This window comes from Cariama cristata, unplaced genomic scaffold, assembly GCF_000690535.1.
Source record: "Cariama cristata isolate BGI_N322 unplaced genomic scaffold, ASM69053v1 scaffold14624, whole genome shotgun sequence".
NCBI lineage: Eukaryota > Metazoa > Chordata > Aves > Cariamiformes > Cariamidae > Cariama > Cariama cristata.
In genome coordinates, this window is record NW_009614792.1 from 30,395 (window position 1) to 43,260 (window position 12,866).

Sequence of the window (12,866 nt, forward strand, 5' to 3'; positions counted from 1 at the left end):
TGCTATGTACTCCTTTCAGCATACGTTTCTGCTCTTGGCTGCAAATACCCAGAGAAATCATTGCAAGATTAGTCATTCTCTCACACATTGATTCTAATTCAAAACTAGTAACCAAAACCTACTGAAGTAGTAATCTATCCAAAAGAATATCTTGATCACAGCTGCCCATTGCCAGGTGCTTTCTTGTTTTCTCTTAAAAAACTATGCCAGTAGCTTCTGCAGAACACGTAAGTTATATGTTGCTTTTGTGAAGGGGACAGTGACAACAGGACTTTCTACTACATCTGAATTATAGAAGGGTCATGAACAGGGCAAAATCCTGATGAATGGATGGGCTGTGCCACAATGTCTCCATCCTCTCCAGAAAGAGTGAGATCTAGAAGCATAAAGCAGATCTTCCCTTTCACTAAAAACATCCATCCCTATCCTTGTCAAGACAGTACTGAAATTAAGCCAGTTGCTAGGGAATGAAAAGAACTGCCAGCTGGTGCTGAGGATATGTTAAAAAAGTGGACTGGCACTCCAGAGAATCTTCTCACAAGTTTCCCCAAATTTATCAGTCTAGTTCTGTGCCAAATTCTGATCTAACATATCAAAGCATTAGTTTGGTGGGTACTATATATAACAAGTAGGATAAGGAGAAGCATTTTTACTTGTGGACAAGTCTGTTACATAAAATACAGATTTCTCCAGAGATCATAAGCCCAGGTAGTCAGGAAAACACTGCTGCATATCCAAATATTGACAGAGGAAGAGATGCTCTAGCGGTGTAACACAAGTTGGGCCTCAGCATCCTGATCATGTGACAAGCTATAAATCCCTTCAAGGTAACTATTCCACCTCTCTACTGAAAGAGCTGCTCAACTGTGCCAATAGTCATCGTGACAAGAAAAGCATGAGCAAACCCAGTAACATAAAGCAAAGATTCTGCCTCCTGTAAGGCTCCTTTCTTCTCCCATACCATCCAGGACCACCTTGTTTTCAGGCAAGAGTCACAACACACAAATTCCCGCAATTTGAGTTTCTGCAACAGGCCTAGGACTCCAGAGGTAGAAAAGGAAGAACAGGTAAACTTCACCAGAACGGCTGACCACTCTGATATGCTTCTCAATATAACAAAGATTTTTTAAACACTGCACATGGATCAGTTCTCCTAATGCTGGCCTCAGGGTGCTGAGAGAATTATGCTGGACTGAGCTCGGCACCTGCAAGCCACTCCAGAGCTGTAGACACTGACCAGCCAGCCTTCTCCAAGGCACGTGCCTTACTTAATACCATGCTGTACAGTAAAGAACAGTAGAAGAAAGAAACCAGACACTGTTACAAGAAATTGCTCTCCAGAGGCATCTCTCCCATTTTCCTAAGAAATGGCTGTCATCGAGAAAGCATGTCTACCACAGGTCCTGCCATCAAAGATCTCAATCTCCAATCCCTAAACCTCAGCTACCTCCTTTGACCCAAGGAGCTTAACAAGCCTTGAGAGTTTGCTTAGGTGTCAGAGTGAACAAGCCCAGTATTGTATCGCGAGCACAGGTCAACAGGCAACTCAAACTGAGCTTTTTGCCGTGTACTTGCAGCTAACTCTTTTCTGAATTAAGATTTGCATACTCCCCCGTCACTGCAAAAAAAGATTTATATTCACAAGTTGCTACAGAGCAGCTGTCAAAACAGATGACTAGGAGAAAATGAGGGGGGTGTGTGTTCTATTGAACTTAAGGGGGTGTGGGTTGAGAAGGGGGGGGGGAAGAATAAGAGTCCCTGTTCAGAAGCCAAAATTTTTAAGTGATCTTTGAGACAAGACCAGGCTGACTAGGAAGCTCTCCAGCTCATGAAACCTGAAGTGTCAGGGTAACAGTGAAAACACCAGCTACATTTTGCAAGACTTGGGGAGCAAGGGGAAACAGCAGAAGCAGTGACAGAAACTTAACTCAAGGGAAGTTCATCTCCTATTGCAACAACTGATAAGTCTTCAGTTCCAGATTGAAAAGTTTGGCCAATGTATTTGGTTAATAAATAGACCTGAGAAAGGTAGTGTTTAACCACTGGCAAGGTCACATTTGATTTCTGATCAGGTGTTTCCCATCCCTCTCAGAGATACCTGAATTCTTTCCTTTAAGTTTATTCAAGTCAAGAAGTCCACAGGCAGCAGTGTTCTCGCAGAGGTTGTGGAGAATTTTTCGTACACATTCAAAAAGAGCCACCTGACAAACTACCCTAAATATGGAAGGAAGGGCAGTAAGTTTCTATGCTTTTTGTACAGTTTTTATTTTTAAGTGAGCTGACAACTGGAGACAGACTAGAAGGTGAGCAAAAGCAACAGAACTAGTCTACTACTTCTTGTACCATTTAGGAGCATTATTTATAAACATCGCATCCATTAGTGGTACATAATAGGTACAGATGACAGGTTAGCTTTAATATAATCTAAACATTCTTGTATCTAAGTAACTGTTTTTACGTAAAACCATCAATATTCCCCCCTCACCGCACACAAAAGCTGTGTTTGCAGAAAAACCCCACCTCTCAGATAAAACCTCTTAAAGATCAGAACAGTTTTAAGATCTTCCCAAACTGGGTGTGCAATCTGCATATAATCAGGGAATCTTATCTACAAGGCAAAAATCAAGTATCTTCACCCTTCAATTCTTGACCTGCTTAGCCATTTTTCAGCACTGTGGATGGACTCTGCATTTGTACTGTTTTCATATGCTTCCTGAGGTCTGTATACTTAAAGCTATTAACCTCTCCAGCTCTCCAGGAGATGCCATTGGATCTTGCTATTTAAATTTTGCTATTTATTTAGTGCTTCTTCCCTTCCCCAATGCCCCTCCCCACCCCACCCAGCTTTAAACATAGAAGAGTTTGACACATGTTAAGCATTCAGTCCTGAAACCGAGAGCTCCAGCACTCCACGTGCTATCGAGTTTAATTACACATTTCCACCACTCCCATGATGAGAGGATCAGCGTACTGGGAAGCACTCTATTGCTATCAGAGTTCAGATTAATAACACCCTTAACTTTGCTGTTCTTAAAACTGGATACTGTGCTTGGTAATACAAATAACTCCCATTTCCTGTAGGTGGTTCTTTTCTTTTTCAGTGTCCACTGCTTTCCCATTGCAGGGAATGCAGTTTTTAGGATTTAGGAGTTACCACACCAGTCGGAAAGCACTGATAATAGCATATCACTTAAAAAGAGGAGAGATTTCAGCAAATAAACTACTACTTCACATTACAAACATTTTCTTCACTTCAGTTTTTGAAAAGAAAGAGGATATTTCTGTGATTGCACCCACAATTTCTACAAACAGAACTACACAACACCAGTGACCAATTTAGTCCATGCCAACATTAGGAGGTAGCATGGCTAGTCTGGAGCTGATCTGCAAGCAAGACGGTACTGAGGACTTAACGCTTGAACTAGATACATTTCTGGCAGTGGTCTCTCCAAATTAGCTCTACTCTCCTTCCATGAACTGAGCGTCCAACAGCAACTGGACCATATCTTCTGATTCAGCTTCGTTCAGGAGTCTGGTTCATGCAATCAGATTGCTCTACAATGTGAATCAGAGCATGGTAAATGGGGACAAGAAGCTGCTGCTGTGAGCATATCCTCTCTAATACACTTATTCAAAAACCTGTTTGAAAAGTCTTGATTTGCTTTGAGTTGTCACAGCTAGTGATACTTTTGTTGAGAGTAAACAGGCAGAAGTGTCTAATATGCAGACAACGTTCTTTCAAAAAAGAAAACCAAAGCACCAGTGGCTGCTTCTTTCAACCTGTCAAGTCAAAGATAACGATTCTTCAGCTCAAAGTGCAAGCCTAGTTATGCAATACTCTCACTTCTAAACTCACTCCTACAGTGGAGATTCAAAAATTCAGAGAACTGTAACTAGAAAAAGATGATATCCTAACAGGAAAAAATACTTTCAAAGTAGTGGCATTTTTCCACTGACAGACATTGTAACTTGTCACGTCACCCTGTTAAATACATTAGTGTTTGCTCAATCTCCTATATAGCTTAGTAAGATAATTCATGAATATGTCTATTTATCCAAAATCAGTACCATTTAGCTTAATAAAATACTATCAGATTGCAAATCAGGTTTAGTAAAAGCTTTGAAGACAAAGTCCTAGCAGTTTAGATTTCTTGAGATAGAAATTTTTAGCTTCTGACAATTAGGCCTAGTCACTGCTCTCTGTTATGAAAGTATTTATGTTCATATCCTGTCTCATTAGCCCAAGAAAGAAAACCCACATCCCCAAACTCTGAGCCAGTGTCAAATATCCCCGACTCCTCTGCTCTCACTGTATTCTTGTCATAGAGAGACAAGAAGCCTTCTAGTTGAGACTCCACAGACATGGCAGAAAAGCAAGAGGGTTTGAAAGTATTACCAGGATCCCAGCAATTAACAAAAATAACTCACCCCAAACCACACCCACAAAAAAACTACTTCCTTTTGTACTTACTGTGAAAGTCATAACATACATCCAGCAGCCAGGAAAATGTGACATTTCTCTTTCTGTAGTGCTGTGCCCCCCTTCCCCCCCCCGCCCCCCAATAATAAAAATTAAAAAATCAGAGTGCCCTTCCCCCAAACACCTGCCTTCAGAGAGAGAGAGAACCCTAATCACTGCAAAGCACTGAATGTGAACAACCTAGAGAAGAGAATCTAACACAAGTCTGATGAAGCTGAGAGCCAGCCAAGAAAGTGAGTCTGTCCTGGAAAATTATTTAAATTGCAATCAAGATGAAATATGTCAAGTAACTTCTCCCAAAGAAGAGAGAATCGACAGAGATGTTTTTTATATGCATGTGTATATGTGTGTGTACATATAAATATATATATGTGATCAACAAATTTCAGTCACACAAATCCACTCATGCGATTTGTTTGCTGCTTCAAGTGACAAACACACCATCTCTCCCAATTAGAGAGGAGGTGGCTTTGGACACTTTCATTCAAGAAGATTTAGAGACTGGGTCAGTTAAGAGATGTACAGACTAACAGCTCTTTAAAACTGAGTATTCCCTCAAAGCAAGCCTGGCTGGAGAGACTACATTCCAGCAGCACCAGATAAACAACTATTCTCTGCTTTGTCGCAACAAGCAAAAGAGCCTGAGGTCTTTCAGAAGAATTGTTCTTTTGGTTTTGGTTGAAGAACCTGTTTCTAGTGTTCTCAATCTCTTCTCCTCCTTGAAAGCTTGACAAATTTGTTACTGTGCCAAGCAGCAAAGTCTGTCATCGATTCGCTGTGCTCCTGTGCTAGTGCTATACCTGAGCATAGACTCCACTTTGCCCGGGTTTATTCTCTGCTTAAGCTGCACACTGCAGAACACCTATGGAGGAGTCTGGGAACACCGCTCTTATCCCTCAGAAGCATCAGACAGTTCAGCTCGCAGAAAAAGTAACTCCATACTTGCTCGTGAAGTATGCCATCACAACCTAATTATCTGCTACAGTTAGACTATGTTCACCCTCAAGTTTTTCCAGATCCTTCATAGTTAGAGCCAGCTGTGTGCTTCAGGATCACCCAGTTAAAGGTATTACTGAGCGGCACTATGTATAGCCTCTCTATACAAATGCATCTTGTAATCATCTTATGGAGTTCAGAGTTTTTCAAAATCACTATTTCCATGTTCTGCACATGAAAATGTGAAAGATACTAAACTGAATAACAGACAGGGAACAAAAAGTTATTTCAGAAATGCACGCAGGATTTTGATTCATCCTTTTCTTCCAACTGTGACACTTAATGTGTACAAAATTGAAATAAAACAAGCCTTAACCTCATTATCCCTCAAAACTAGAGGCTTACGGACCAATCTTAAACGAAAAAAAAAAACCACACCACCATGGAGAAAGCAAGTCAGAAGGCTACCAGATACAGTTACATCTCCTAAAATAGGAGCCTTAAGTTTTGCTATTTAAAAAAAGGGCGTAGACACCCAAGCAATCAGACCTTTCACGACTGCCCTGTGGTTTTGTAACTTTTTTTCATGCTAAAGTGAAACAATACAATTCTACAGGTGAACTCAGGCAAAATTTTAGAGGCCTACTCATAAAGCACATGAAGCATTCTCCTAAAATTAGTTCCATGTTAGAAAGGCAGAGATTTCACTTAAAGTGAGATTGTTCCCCCCTCTGCCCACATTCACTACACACATGCTGACTACACACTCACATTCTGGACATCATCACTTACCTGAAACTGCATCATAGAACTGCTCTTCACTGATGATGCTGAGAGGCGGAGATCCCTTAACCAGAGACTGCTCTAGTTCATGGTGTTCTGTAGCTAGCGTCTCTAATGCTTCTGACAAGATCTTGTTTTTCTCCTGCTCATGCTCCAGTTTCAAATTCCTCACCTATAAGTAGATACATGTATGAATAAAATTGCATCTCTCCGAAGAATGCGTAGCTGGAAGCTATTCAGAAAATAGACTCTAACAAATAACTAACTAGCAAACAGCTGGAACTGAAAATTTATGGATTAATTTTTTTATTACAGTAAGTATTACAGTATTTTGGTGATGGACAATAAGGTTGTTACTCAGCATTTTCAGTAGTTGAGATGTCAGACAAATAAGATCTCACAGTATAAATCACAATTCCACAAGTGAATTTAAGCCAGATAACTACATCTTAAAACTCAGGGGAAATATTTACAGCTCTACTTGGATGACCTTAAGTACGGAGTTAGTGACCGGTTTCTACATGCACCAAGCTCCTTGTACTAGTCCGCTCTAATTTGGGCCAAGCAGCATCATCTAAATTGAATTAGAGAGCAAATGTGAATGCCAGCTACAAATAACTGCAACTGAACTATGAGCTGAAAACATTTAACCCTGAGGATTACAGAGGGAAGTTAAAAAAGAGATTCCTCTACTAACTGATTTAACGTCAATATAAACAGCCCTCCCTCCCCACTCCCAAAACAGTTTACAGAGGAGCCAGAAGCTGACAAAAAAAGAATCCCAGCCACCAGATGGTGGACTTTTTTTTCTTTTAAGCCCACACATGCAATCAGCTCCAGAGAGGATGATGTTCTCCACATTTTGAGTCCAGGACTAGTAAAGGGAGAGCAACATGTCCTTCCTATTTCCTCCTCATTTTTTTTTGCTGGTGCTTTCCCGCCTCCTCTTTCTGCCAGGGGAGGGGAGAGGGCTGTAGCTGAAGGCTGAGGGAAGGTCTCTTCTCCCAGCCCAGCAAGGCTGCCAGGTACTACTTCTCCTTCAGTCCCTCAACCATTGACTCTTTCTTTTCTTTTCTCTTCCTGTCCCTTTTCAAAAGCATCCCTAAACCCCTGCCTTGTCCTCAAGTTCACTCTCAAAGGTCAGTTTACAACACTAATTCCCCCTCCACTAAGAACATGCAAGGACATGACAATTAATCTCTTGGAACAGTTACAGGGACAACTTACACACTTTCCTAAGCAACTTACACATATACCAACATTACCTTTTTGAATCTAATTTAAGAACTGTTCATATGTACTATCTGGTTACATTTTACATTCAAGGCTTTACTGCGGAGGCTTCAGCCCTCTCAGTTATAACCACCACTCAAATAGCAGATTTAGAGTCAAGCACAAATGACAGGGTGCAAATTTAGAGGCTGGAAAGGAGATATTAAAGCAGATTTGCCACTTCCAGAGAAGAGTTTCTATGCTGACAGTAACATATCCTCTGGAGAAAGATTTATGCAGGAAATTTTCACCCCCTCAGCTGTGCCAAATACTGCATCAGCTGGTTTGGCTGCCAGGCTCTGAGTGTAAAGGGGCAATCCAATTAAATGATAATTAAAAGAGTATAAAATTGGGTTGCTAATTGAAAGCAATCAAACCAGTAAGTCACTTACTGTCTAATAGTTTTACCCCGAACAAAATGAAAAAAGTCTGGACTAGTTACTGTCACTTTCACTTAAAGTTCACTCTGACAGTGCCAATGAAGCTAATAATTGCAATGTTTCATACAAGTCAGACATGTCACTGCAAAAGTTCTGTTATTAAGCAGTTTCTGCAGGGGTTACATTTTGTATGCTATCAAATAGTTAAGGAACCATCCTTTTAGACAAACATCATCAGTATCTCACTCTCCTGAGACAGGGCGGGTGGAGGCCTGAAAACAAAACGGTACTTTTCATTCTTAATCAGCAAAGTAAAACCAGTTATTAGAACAGTATTTCAAATTTTTTTCAGTATTGAATTAGATGCCTTATGCTGTAATGGTTTGGTTTGATATATTGAGTGATTTAAATCTTTACCTAAAACTTAAGTTTCAATGTTATTTAACAGCAAATTGAAAAAAAAATTTAAATATATCTAACAAAACCTTTTTTGCATCCTCTAAAAGCACAGTAGTGTGACCAAACAAGTAACAACAGACACAGACTTAAGAGACCATGCCTCCCCCAAAAAAGTCTTTTGACTTTAAGGTTCCTCTGCCCTATCACAACATAGAGCTATACAGAAGTGTAGAAGGTGTACTAGAAATAAATTCCCTTTTTGGAAAATAAATAGCCACCTTTAGAGTAAAGTTCACTTTTCTGTGTACTCCCAGGCTTCCCAGCTTCCAAATAATTATCAGTACAGCAATTACACACTACTAGTAGGTAAGAAAAAAAAAAGGTTTCATCTGTTACATAAGGAGCACAACTGTAGCCAGAAGCTAAGGAAAAAAGAAACCACGTTTGTTCCTCGTAACCTTTGGGATGTTCATTCATATCTGAATGAAATGGATTTAAAGCAACCTTAGTTCAATACTTGGGGGCTGGAGATGAAAGTCCAATATGAAGTTTTTGTCAACAGTACTGCAAGAGGGACACACACGTTCAGAGAGTTAAGCAGCAGCTCTATGAACCTCTGCAGCCTAGTACTCAGTGAAGGGCAAGAGTTTATACTACCAGCTCTTTAAAGGTAGTGGTCTGGAAATACCATCTGTAACTATACTACGTCCTTAAGCACCAAAACAGTTCCACAGTGTCAACAGGAGAACTGAAAAAAAGTAATTTGGTTCTACTACTATTAATTGGTTCTACTACCATTATTTCACTGATTTCACCTGTAGAAAAACAATGCTTGCAGTGACAGAGCTAGTACAACCTTCACATACCCTACTTAAAAATACAGGTATCACTGGAGAAACAAACTTGTTTGAAATAAGCATACTGTTTATTTTTTAGACACAAATCAATTCTAAGCAATACCACCATTTTGTCACATTGTATTTTATTACTGACAAGATACATCTCCTAAAATCTTCTGGTAGTAATTTGACTGTAAAGGCAGGATGTTGGGGGTTGGTTTTTTTTTTTTTTTTTTTTTTTTTCCCCCTCCAGAACCACACACTCCATTCTTCCAAGCTTAACAAGAGAGATGCAGCCAGACTGGCACTATTTTCAAAGTATAAGTTTATTGAACAACATAATTGACCGAGTGATAGGTTTTTCCAAAGTGTAATTAGATTGCTGTTATGCATAATTTTGCCATACTCTATTTTTCATTCACAAGACTTGGCCAATGATTAAGTTCGGAGGTGAATTATTCCATCTTCCAGGCTACTCCACCACCATTTTTGGAGATGACACATCAGCTTTATCCCTTTTCCCAAAGATTCTTCTTCTGTTATGCGTAATTTTGCCATACTCTTTTTCATTCACAAGACTTGGCCAATGATTAAGTTCGGAGGTGAATTATTCCATCTTCCAGGCTACTCCACCACCATTTTTGGAGATGACACATCAGCTTTATCCCTTTTCCCAAAGATTTTTCTTCCCCGTCCTGCCTTTCTTCAGTGTCCCAATACAAAACCAACTGCAAGATTACAGAAGGAACCTCCGTACTACTTTTAAAAATGCTTAGTAACACAAAATCTCTAGGATCTATGTATAAAGCAGGAAGAGCATAAAATGATGAAGAAAACACCCTCTTTCAAAAGCATACACATTTCAGTCTATTAAACTGGACACAAATAGACCCAATGTTTTTCAGTAGCATATCATCTGATTTTGTGAAGTTGCATTAGCCAAATACCACACTATATTACACAGTGACACAAATTACTTATATAAGGTAGTAAATATCACACCAAAATGATGGAGGTATCTGTGTATACACAGCTCTGGAAATCCGGTCTGAGCATACCCAGGAAAATATCAGAAGAGACATTTTATTGACAGCCTGCATAAGGCACAACTTGTGATACAGTTGTGGTTTCTGTACCTTTAGTAGTGGTGCCTGAGCTGAGAAAGAGACAGATGGCAATTCACATCATACTGGCTTCAGCTCCTCATCCTCCAGTTACAGAACGGCTGTCATCTTTTTGATCCCTGTTGCTGGTCCCCGCAATGCCAGTGCCATCATCAGTGCTGTAACCTTTCCACTGAGCATCACCAGAACAGCGGGACAGAGAGCTCTAGCGAGCCTGGCATGAGGCCAGTTGAGTTCCCAACGGTCAACTGGTCAGGCTTCCTACCTTACCCTTGCCAGGAGCTATTCAGCACAAGAGCAATTACAGTTATCAATAAAGTTGGGCTTATGCTTGCAGTGTTAGATAATGACAGTTAAGATCAGTCTTGTCTTCATCTCTAAAGAGAGCATTATTACAGTGAAACTTCAGATTTAGAATTGCTGACGGAAACTATCTAGCTTTGTCTCACAGAAGTAAACAATCACTCAATCACTAACCTTACAGTTATAGACACAGCTATAACCTGATACACTGACACAGAATCACCAAGGCTTCAGTATCTAGGTCAGTGCAACAATTTATTTTTTTAAGAAATATTTCTCCAGCTGAAGAGGTCTGATATCCAAGTTCTGGTAACCGGTTTCACTTCTAGTTTAACTGAACAGGAATTTGCTCCTAAGAGCTTCCCATAAATATTTTAGTCCTTCAGGCTGTAAGCACTGAATTGTGAGCTTAAATAGTAGAATTACTTTAGCAGTCAGAGCTCTATTTTATTTTTTTTAAAGGAAAGCAACAAGCTATTTGTAGACACTTCTATTGTCTTTCCACACTATTAGAAATCCTGCTAGGCACAAAAGCATGGTTTAAAATTTAACTCCTTCACTGTATATTACTAGCGGAAAGTTCATGTGCCTATTCCAAAATATCAAAAAGCTTATCTGTGTGTAACAAACACCAGCCCCACTCTTTTCTGTACCCTCAGCTTCCATGAGGTAGGTGGGAGACTAGTAACGTGCAAACCACTATTTCTTTTTTTTTTTTCCTTTTCCTTTTTAAAGCCTGAAGTCTTGAACTATATTACTGCAGCCTGTAACCAAGGCTTCTCTGTCCATCCTGAAGACATCTCAGTACAATACACAAAATGCTTGCTTTGTTTGGTGCTGGATGCTTTTAATTTAAATTAATGCCCAAGAACAGTGGCACTTTTGTGGAGAAGCAAAGGGTCACACCACTGTATGCCCAGCTAATAAATGACCATCTCAGCAACAAGCTATTGCAGTTGCAAGTAAATCCTAAAACCAACACATAGCAACCAAGGCATAGAACAAACACAGACACCTCAACAATATGTAGGGGTACCTGACTTTAACATTAGAATAGTAAATTAAAAGACAGCATACCTTAGCTCTAGGTTCTCCTGGACAGAGAGAGAGAAGAGACAGACTTCACAACACTGCAGTGTTATTCAGTTGAATTTTACTTTCAAAAGCACTCAACTTCAGTGTTAGGAAGAAGAACGTCCAAAATATGCAGACTTTGGAGTTGTGTAGGAAGGAAGGACCACCTCTTTCACATAGCAACCACCAAGGGATCTGAAGGCAGGCTCTGCTGGAGTGTCAGTACGCCGCGTACCAATTGTACTCTGCACTAAGCTCAGTGCAGCAAAGCAGCCTATGACATTGCCTCACCAGTGCCTCCGACTGCTCAGAAGTGGGGTTTTGGTTTTCAAAATGAATGGCTTTGTCCAACTGCCACAGAAATTCCATCCTCCTAAGAACAGCACCACTTGTGGGACATTCACCATGTAAGCGCAGACGAAAGGTGCAAGTTTTCAGTAGGAAGCTAAGGGCTAGTAATAAATCTACATAACCAAGGAATTAGAAAAACGCTGCTCAAGTAGAACTGACAGTTTTCTATGGATATCTCCTGACATTAAGAAATGTAATCCTGCTTTCCATAATGAAGTAAACACCAATTAAACTTGCCATTTGTTTCACACTACATCTATTTATACGAAACTGTTAGTTTCCAGGGTCAGCTACTCCAACAGGACGTACTATCCTGAAAGACAGAATTTACAAGGCTCTGTGCTGTAACACATTACACTATGGAAAACTACTCATAAGAAGCACTGGGAATCCAAAGCAAGGATTCCTTCCCTTCTGCGATCTTCATAACAAATGAAAACCCCTACCAAAAAAACCAAGGCTAAAAGTGCAAATCACAACCTCAATGCAGACAGTTTGGTATGTACAGTGTGTCTATTCTAAAAGACAAGCTCACATAGTTGCGATTTTGCTGTTAGTACAATACAGTCCCTATTGCTAGCGCCTCCTTGCACGAGCCTGTTCTTTGTGATGACCAGTTTAAACTAGTGCTGACTAAATCTGTTATTCTTTCACATTTAATGTAGAATGAGAACTACATAGTTCTGAGAAGAGTCAGGTCTGCCTCCATGTCTTGAACAAAACCAGTCTTTTCATTCCATCATGCAAGAAATGTAAAGGCTTTAAAAATCTTCTCTGAGTCGTATCCGTTTAGAAATGGAACAGTCTTATATACTTTGTCAGCTAACTTTGAAGCACGCTACTACAGCACGAATTCTACAGGATATGTTTCTATGAAAAAGTACTTTTAGGTTTTCTGCTATCGTGAGGACGACTAAGTTGTTGC

General features: G+C 40.0%; 1 protein-coding gene across 1 annotated transcript in view; it reads right to left on the minus strand.

Moving 5' to 3' along the window:
• The window catches only part of OSBPL1A (oxysterol binding protein-like 1A), a 27,109-nt gene extending 20,743 nt beyond the window's left edge, over window positions 1–6,366 (minus strand). The window contains exon 1 of the mRNA XM_009699560.1: window positions 6,209–6,366. The gene's annotated coding sequence lies outside the window, so the exon portion shown is untranslated. The remainder of the gene's footprint in view (window positions 1–6,208) is intronic.
• Window positions 6,367–12,866: the final 6,500 nt, after the last annotated feature.